This window comes from Colletotrichum acutatum (genome assembly GCF_030867785.1).
Source record: "Colletotrichum acutatum strain CBS 112980 chromosome Unknown BDZ83scaffold_214, whole genome shotgun sequence".
In the NCBI taxonomy this organism is placed as follows: domain Eukaryota; kingdom Fungi; phylum Ascomycota; class Sordariomycetes; order Glomerellales; family Glomerellaceae; genus Colletotrichum; species Colletotrichum acutatum.
In genome coordinates, this window is record NW_026849208.1 from 15,273 (window position 1) to 25,474 (window position 10,202).

Genomic DNA, 10,202 nt, shown 5'->3' on the forward strand with positions numbered 1-10,202 from the left:
TATAGGTAGCTAGGTCTAATATAATCTCTTTTTTTATATAAATATTATTATTACTTAGGGGGGCTTATAAGAGCTATTTTAAGTACTAGTTTATTACCCTAACCCTATATATTTCTAGCCTATTTACTACGTTATTATAACTAAGCTAGCATTAATATATTAGATTTTAATATTAATATTAGCCCGGCTATTTACGACGTTCGTACCGTTACTTAGCCGAATTTTATATTATTAAAAAGGACTTTATTACTTCTTAAATATACCTATATTAGCTACGGTATCGAGCTAGCCAGGGCCTAGTCCGAGGGGGGTAGACTTATCAAAGGGCATCGTTAGCCTACTAATTACTAACTATATATTAAATAAACAGGTTCTTATTAAAATGGTTTAACTAACTAGACTCTTAACTAGTTCCGACTAGTTATTTAACTAATTACCTAGCTAATAGTTTATATATTAATAAGTTCGTTTAATAAATTTATTTAGTAATTTATTTAGTTTAAATAAAAAGAAAGTTATAAATAATATAAAAAGTAATAAAAATAAAAAGAATCTTTATAAACTTTAATATAAATAGCTAGATATTAGCCCTTTCAGCCCTTTTTTTAAAAACCTCTTTATCGCTATTAAAATTTAGAACCTTTATAATTAAAGGCTATTTTTAATTTTTATAGCCGACCTTTATAACCAATTTCTATAGTTAATCTTTTTAACTACTATTATTATATAATAAAAAGAGTAGTTTACTTATCCCGAATTATATAACGGTTTTTATATTAAAATTATTATATTAAGTTAAGCGCGTATTTAGAGTATATTATATATATTATATAGTTAAAACGTATACTATATTATAATTTCTTTTAAAAGCCTAATCCCGTTAAAGTCGATCTTTTATACTTATAAAGCTATAAAAAAAAAACTATATATTTACTATAACTAGCTAGCCGTAATATTAAAAATTGATAGATAAAACTACGGAATATATACCTATATATAGTTATTTCCCAAAATAACGCAACTTATAAATATATAAAGAAGGTAGTCCTCTCGGGAAATAAAATTCTTTTATTAACTAAACAAGTAGGTTACTACCCTAATAGCTAGATAGCATTACCTTAATAGTAAAACTCATTATTAAACCCTCGTCCTTTTTTTTAATAATATTATTAAAAGCTCTATATTCGCTACGGCTTTATAAATATAAAGTATATAGTGGTTTTTTTCTAGCTTTATAGGCGTAAAAGATTGACTTTAACGGGATTAGGCTATTAAAAATTATATAATATAGTACGCTTTTTAACTATATAATATATACTATATACCCTAAATACGTACTTAACTTAGTATAGTAATTTTAATATAAAGATTATTGTATAATTTAAAATAAATAAACTACCCCTTTTATTATATTATAATAGTAATTAAAAAGATTAACTTTAGAAGTTAATTATAAAGGTTAAAAATAGCCCTTAACTATAAAGGTTCTAAACTTTAATAATAACGTAAAGGTTTTGAAAAAGAAAAGGCTAAAAGGGCTAATATTTAGCTACTCTTTTATTATATTAAAGTTCGTAAAGATTCTTTTTATCTTTATTACTTTTTATATTACTTATAAACTTCTTTATTTAAACTAAATAAATTACTAAATAAACCTATTAAATAAACCTATTAATATATAAATCATTAGCTAGGTAACTAGATAGATAACTAATTAAAACTAGTTAAGAGTCCGGCTAGTTAAACTATATTAACGAGAACCTACTTTATTAATAATTATTAATATGCCTATTATAAGTATACAGTTCGAACCGTTAGTTAATAAAGAGGTTAATTAAACTAGATAATCTTCTATATAAAATAGAAAAGGGAGGTTCTAATTATAGGTTAAGTAGGCCGTAGTTATTATAAATACAGCCCGTAAATAGCCTCTATACCGGCCCTTTACCCCGAGGTTAAATTAAGTTGCAAATTCAATATTAACTATCTCTCTTTTTTATTATTTAATTACAGTAGTTAAAGATATAATCTAACTTTTAACTCGTTTATTAAACCTCTTTATTTTTCTTCTTTTTTCTATTCTTTATATATAACCTATCCTTTTATTTATATTTATATTTTTTTATTATTAATAAAGTACTCGAGCCTTTTATTAAACATTACTTTTATAAAAACGTTTATCCCCCCGATAGAGCAATCCGCCGGGGCCGTACTGTATATTACGTATTAAGGAAAACTAAATATATTACGCTCTAAACCTAACTACTAACTAAAATAGCTCCCGACCTTTTACTACGTTAAGTTTTTTAAGTTCTAGCCGTTTAAAAAGCAAGCTTTATTTACTTTAACGTATATAAAACCTCTTAATACTAACCTACGTAAATAGCTAGGTCTAATATAATCTCTTTTTTTATATAAATATTATTATTACCTAGGGGAGCTTATAAAAGCTGTTTTAAATACCGGCTTATTACTTTAACCCTATATACTTTTAGTTTACCTATTTTAATTATTATAACTAAGCTAGCGTTAATATATTAGATTTTAATATTAATACCGGCCCGGCCGTTTATAATATTTATACTATTACCTAGCCGAATTTTATATTATTAAAAAGTACTTTATTACTTTTTAAATATATTTATATTAATTATAATAGCTATAGCGTCGAGCTAATTAAAAAAGGGGCCTAGTCTGAGGGAAATAAATTTATTAAAGGGTATTATTAAAAAGTCTTAGCCTACTAATTACTAATTATATATTAAATAAATAAATTCTCATTAATATAGTTTAATTAGCCGGACTCTTAACTAATTTTAATTAATTATTTAACTAGTTATTTAGCTAGTAATTTATATATTAATAGGTTTATTTAATAGGTTTATTTAGTAATTTATTTAATTTAAATAGAGAGAAGTTTATAAGTAATATAGGAAGTAATAAAGATGAAAAAAATCTTTATAAGCTCTAAATAGCTAAATATTAGCCCTTTTAGCCCTTTTTTTAAAAAAACCTCTATATCGCTATTAAAATTTAAAACCTTTATAATTAAGGGCTACCTCTAACCTTTATAGCTAACTTCTATAGCCGACCTTTATAGTTAACCTTTTTAGCCGCCGCCGCTACGTAAATATATCGTTTAGCTTATTATTAATAAATAGTAATAGCTTATTTATCCCGAATTATATAGCGGTTTTCGTATCGAAATCACTATACTAAGTTAAGCGCGTACTTAGGGTATATTATATATATTATATAGTTAAAAAGTATACCGTATCGTGTAATTTCTTTTAAAGCCTAATCCCGTTAAGGTCGATCTTTTATGCCTATAAAGCTAGAAAAAAACCACTATATAAAAACGTTTATCAAATTATTATTATTATTAATTTAACGGATCTCGAGGACTTTATAGCGTTTATATAACTACTAAAGGGCTATAATATTAATTATAAACCTCTTCTTCTTTTTAATACTTAACTTAATAAAGTATTCGTATAGTAAATATAAATTAATATAAATAACTATAAGGATCATAAAAAGAATAAGTCTATTTAAAATCCTTTTAAATATAATAAAAATTATATAGGTAATATTAATATTATTAACTATATTATAGACTTTTAATATAAATACGCTCTTAATAACTCGCTTATTTTTTGTTAATAAATAAAAAATTATATTACCTTAGATTATAAAGTCGTCTTTACCTAAGGTTTTATTAATAAAAATAATTATATAGTTCAATTAGGATATTAAATTATTATTATTAATAAAAGATCTATTAACGAAAATTTAAATCTTTATTAAGGTTAAGTCGATTAGTTAATAAACGAGCCTTTAATTAAAATTCTCGTATTATTACTAGAGCCTTTAATTAAACGCTTTAAAATCCCGCTTTATAAATTCTATAACTTATATAGCTTTAATATAATTGAAAGTAGCCTCGGGATAATAAATACTCGTAATATACTCTCTTTATATAAGCTTAGCTTTATATTATTTATTACAATTAAAGGATTTTAAATTAATAAAAATAATCTTTTTATTTTACGCTTTTTAATAAAATATTAAATTTTTATTTTTAATTATAAAAATCCCTCTATTAAAAGTTAGTAATATATTAATTATAAAGACCTCATTTAGCTTAGTTACGAACTTCGCCTTTTTAAACTTTTTATTTTCTTTCTTTATAAACTCGATATTTTAAAAATCCTAAAGTATTATTTATTTATATTTTAATAATATTAAAGGGGTTCTTTATATATATAAAAACTAAAAGATAAGGGTTATAAATTAATATAATTATTAATAATTACTTAATATAAAAGTCGTAGTAAGTTACTTATTAATAAAACCCCGATTTAATAAAGCTATATAATAGTTTTAATACTTTAATAATAGTACTTTTAGGGTATTTATTAATTATCTCTTTCGGGAAATAAGCTAGGATTTTCTTTATAAGCTTAGTTACTAATTATATTTGTTTTAAAGTTCTGCCTTTGCGTACTGCTTGGGCGATTCTCGATATCGTTTATATAGTATATATAGTATTAGTAAATACTCCCACTGTTTTAATAGACTATTTTTTTTTTGGATTTCCTTCTACCTTTTTAACTTTCCCTCCTTTAACCATAGATTAATTGAGTTACTAATTATATATATACTTATATAATATTATAACTCTAGATCTAATATTCTTTTTATTATAATAATACTATTAATACTATTATAAAGCGCTAGCTATAGCGTTAAATTATAAACGATTAAGTAAATAGCATTACTTTTTTAATATTACTATACCCCTAGATAACGTATTTCGATTTTTTATATAGCTAGGGGGTCCTTTTATTTTTTATTTTTTAAACTATATATAATTTAAAAATATAGAGGTTCGCATATTTAAGTAGGTTATTAAAAATAAATCGGTAAACTCCTCGATCTTTTAATATATTTACTTTAATAGAGTCTAATTTCTTTATATAGCCTCCCTATAATTATGATTATACTATTCTTTAATAATTTAATTATAAATATAAAGTTAGCTTTTTCTTTAACTATATAGAATATATTAATTACTTTATTATTAATAGTAAATTGCTAAATTAATACTTTTTATTAAAGCATTTTTCAACGTCTTAGTAAAAATAGAGGTATTTATATACTTCACTCTCCGCTTTTTTCTTTTTCTTTGTTAATAGCTTTACCCTCGTTATCTATTTATATTATTATAATAATTTCATTAAAAATAATTTTTTACTTTCTATTATATAGTTAAGGGGGTTCCCCTAGCTCTTCTTTTCTTTATTAAATAAAAATCTCTTTATTTAAATTAATATAAGATAGTTATAATATAATAATTAATATTTTTAATAGTTAGTCCCGATCTTTAATTATAATATATAGTTGTTCGTAAATAGAGATTAATTTATATAATCTAAACTACTATTTAACTATTTCTTTTTATACCCTTATATCTATATTTAATAATATATCGAGGTTAGGGTTAATATTAAGCTTATTACGAGTAATAACGGATTTATTAATTAACTTCTTTATATTTATTTTTTTAAAAGCTTTTATTATTTTATTAACTACTTAAGTTTATTAAGCTATATTTAATAACGGTAGTAAAGCTATTATTATTTATAAATAAGCTCTAAATATTAAAAGCGTTAGAACGAGCCCTTTAGGTCCTATAGTATTATTATAGTACTTAAATACTATCTATAAATACTCTTTATTAATTAAATTAGGGCTCTTATTTTATATAATTTCATATAATCTTTTTAATTATTAATATACCCTTTTTATTTTATTAATATTATAATATATTTTAATAAGTACGATCTTTAATTAAATACTATAAATAGTAATATTATCTCTAAATTCTATAGACTTAAAGCTAGTAATATTATTTATTTAAATACCGTTTCGCGGACCTTAATATATATCGATTTAATTACGTTTTGATATTACTTATGTATTATAGGTTTTCGCATTTATCTACATACTGTCTCTTCTGCTTATCTAATCGCGCGTGCGCTTATATAATACCAGTGGATTTCCGGATAAGCGGGTCCCAGGTTAACCCTTTACACGTTGGTTTTTCTCATTATATAATCACTTTACGCCTACGTCCGGGTAATAGCACTTAAGCTAACCGGTTCGGCCCCACCCAATAAGCTGACTGCGATGAGTTATCATATTACTAATCCGGTCACGTGGGCGCTGGTCATGTGACCGCGCGTCACGTGGGTCCGGTATATGTAATAGAATTTATAATGCGCGCACACGTGAGTGATGGATCAACGTTATATTTAGCCGTGTACAGCCGCCCCTTACCGAGGGGTTACGGGGTACGTTTTATTAGCGTTACGTGGTCGCTAGTTACGTGAGCCGAAAAGCGTTAACTGCGGGCGGATTTAAACCGCTTTCCTTTGGATCGTACTAAAAATTAGGCGAGCGCTTAGACTCCCCAGGCTCACACCACTGAGCCACGCAGCCTTAATATTACTTATATAGTTTGAGTTTATTTATTTTAATATTCTGCCTTTGCGTGCTGCTCGGGCAATTCTCAATATTATTAATATAGTATGAAAATATAGTATTAATAAATACTATTACTATTTTAATAAACTAATTTTTAGATTTCCTTTTACTTTTTTAACTTTCTTTTCTTTTAATTATAAATTAATTAATAGCGATATTAAGGTATATAACGCTATTACTTTATAAACTTATACCTATTTAGCTAAGTTTATAGCCCTCTAGATAATAGTAGTTTATAATAGTAATATTAGAGATACCCTCGTTATTATCGTTAAAATAACGCTGCCCTCTATAAATTATTAATATTTAGTATACTTTTAACTTTAACTCGTATATATATATATATATATTTATTACCTCTTTTTTTTTATTAAAATTAAAAAACGCTACTTCTTTTAGCGTTTATCGTTATTATATTATTATTATTATTATTACTATTAAATTATCTACCTATTTTTAAGTATATATTGAAATACTAAAATATTAATAACTTATCGACCCTTAGGGCTCCTTTAATAGCTAGAAGTTCGATTTTATAAATATTATACTAAATAACCCCGATATATAGAGAGACCGCTTTAATAAATACTATATTTATAATATTAATTTATAGAAAATAAATGGATATATTATAATAAATATTACTTTTACTAGTATTTTATTAATATAATAAAGTATAAATAAATCTAGATTTAATAATATAATTAAGAGTTTAAAAAGAGCGTAGGCGAGTATATTAAATAGGAGTATTAAAGAGAAGTTATTATTAAATAAAATAAAAAAAGAAAATAAAGGGTAGTTTTTAGTTATTTAAAAAGTAATTAATATATTACGGCGGGGTTATTAATATCTAAGTTTAGTTAGTATTAATAGTTATAGCCGGCTATAGTTAGTTTTGAAGTTTATTATATAGTAATATACGATATTTATTTTAATAAACTAACTTGCCTATAAAGGTAAAAATGGCCCCTAATGAGGCGGGCTAGACCTTAAAGAGATAGTTTTAGTTTATATATCCTTTGAAAGTTACCCCCTTTAAAAAGAAATAGCTTTATTAATTCTATATAAAACTAAGCGGCTATTTAAATAGAAGATATTAATAATAATCTGTCAATTAAAGTTAATATTGTTATATAATATAAATTTAAATCTCCGCGGGGTTTAGGTATTTATTTAGTATTAATAATATACTTTTATTAACTATTCTAGAGCCCCTATTTCTATATCGTTTCTTAACTATTTAAAAAGACTATATAATTTCGTAATTAAAGGGTAATTAAATCGTCTATATAGTTATTTAAATTTACTTTTAATTAGTTAATTAACAAAACTAATATTTAATTCGAGCTTTATAAAAGCGTACCCCTATTATCAATTAATAAGCTTAAAGTATTTACTATTAATTATCCTATTCCTTATATTATTAAATATAATACTTGCCTTATTTATATTCTTTAAATGTAAAAGCTATAGTATATTAATAAACAAAATATAGAAGATTATTATATTAAATTATATATTAGTTTTTATTATATTTAAAGTAATTATTTCTTTACCTAGGCTAAAACTAATCCTCGTAATATCCGTTATTTATATATTAAAAGTAACTAAAAATATTTTTTAAAATATATAGAATTACCCTTAGCCTTTTATTAACTATTATAATACCCCGGTATTTAAAATAATCCTATAAAATATTTATAAGCCGTACCGTTCGCTAATATAAAATACTTATATAGTATTATTAATTAATTCCTTTAAAAAGTATAAAAAGGGTACTCTTAAGCCCTTTAATTCTTTCTTTTTAATAAACTATATATAAACTATAATTATAGTTTTATTATTAAACTTTTTATTATTAATAATTCTATTTAATAATACTACCCTTTAAAAGATTTCCTTTTTTTAATTATAAAAAAAAGCCTATTTATTAAAAGCCTATACTATTCCTCGTCCGTTTAATATAATATATTTTTTTATAACTAACGAGGTAAAAAAAGAGTAGTTAATATTATTAAATTCGTTATAATTAATATTTTAAATATAAGCAGTAAAGTCCTCTTTACTTTTTAACTACCTAGGGTCAACTTCTAGGCTATTAATAGTTTTATTAGTTCTATTTACTAACTAACCCTTGTATATAACGAGGAATTAATTAAATTAACTAGAGCTAATTTTACTTTATATACCCCTCGACTTTCTATATTATTTATATAATTTAATATACTCTTTTTTAAATGGTTACTTAATAGCCGTCCTTTTTATATATAAAGTACTTCCTTTTCCGTTATTTATATCCCGAATTAACTTAGTAATTAACTAAAAGATCTATTTTTCTTAGTTAATAACTACTATACTTAACTTCTTTCCCTTTATTAAATTTTTATTTTTTATTTAGATATGTTTTTATTAATTTATTAATATAGTTAATAAATCCTTTAAAAGTCTCTAGCTTTAATGTTATTTTTATAGTCCTAGCTATAGATTTAAATAAAAAAACATTTAGCTCGGATAAAAGCTCTAAATTCCTATTTCAAATCTTAAAACGACTTCGGATTATATTAATAATATTAAATAAGTTAACTCGGTCGATTATATATACCGCTAAATAATAATACTCTATAGCTTTATTAATTAATATAACGTTAATTATTCAATAGTACTACTACTTTTAGATATTAACTTTTTTATAATAATTATAAAACATTATAAGGGTATTTTATAATACCTTATATTTTCTTTCAAAATATAATTTCTCTTCAAAAAGATCTTTATAAAGTTAATAAATTACTTTATATTAATAACCGCTAGGTCCCTCTTTTTATATATTTTCTATACATTAGAATAATTATATTAACTTTATATAGTCGATCTTATACCTCTTTAATAAATAGTAAATAAGCTATATATTAATAATATTACTAAGCTATTTACTAAAATTAATAAAATCTTTAATCCTTACCCCGTATATATAATTTTTATAGCTCGTACCGTAGCGGGCGCTAATATATTACTTTTAATAATTTTGAATAAAAAGCTTAATTAATTTACCTATTTACTAAACTTATTATATTTTAATATTACTTAGTCGATTTAATTTTAATCCTATAATATAAAATCGTTAATAATAACGGTTATAACGAGCATTTTATAAGCTCTTTGTCCTATTATTTAGGCTAATAAAACGCCTTAACAATAAAGGAATCTATTAACCTTTTTTATAACGTTTAGATTAGTATTAATAAACTACTCGGCTTTTTAATTACCTAGGTTATTAACGATTTTATAAAATAGGGATTACCCCTCGAGCCCCTTTTAAATATAGATTTCTATAATATAGAGTAGTACTATATTAGTTTATTTACTATTAAGATTATTAAAATCTTTATATATTGTTTTTTTTTAATATTCTAGGTTAATCTCTATTTAATTATATAAAATAAAGATCCCTCCCCTCTAGCTATATATTAACTTACCCTTCGTTATACCCTACTTAGTACTTTTATTTATAATAGCCGGCGTATTTAATTTTAATAAAGTCATATTAAAGCTATTTATTAGCCTTAGTAATAGCGCGCCATCATTATTTACTAGATTTATTTAAGTTTAAAAGCATTTTATTTCTTTTTATTATTTTATACCGAGCCTCGTTA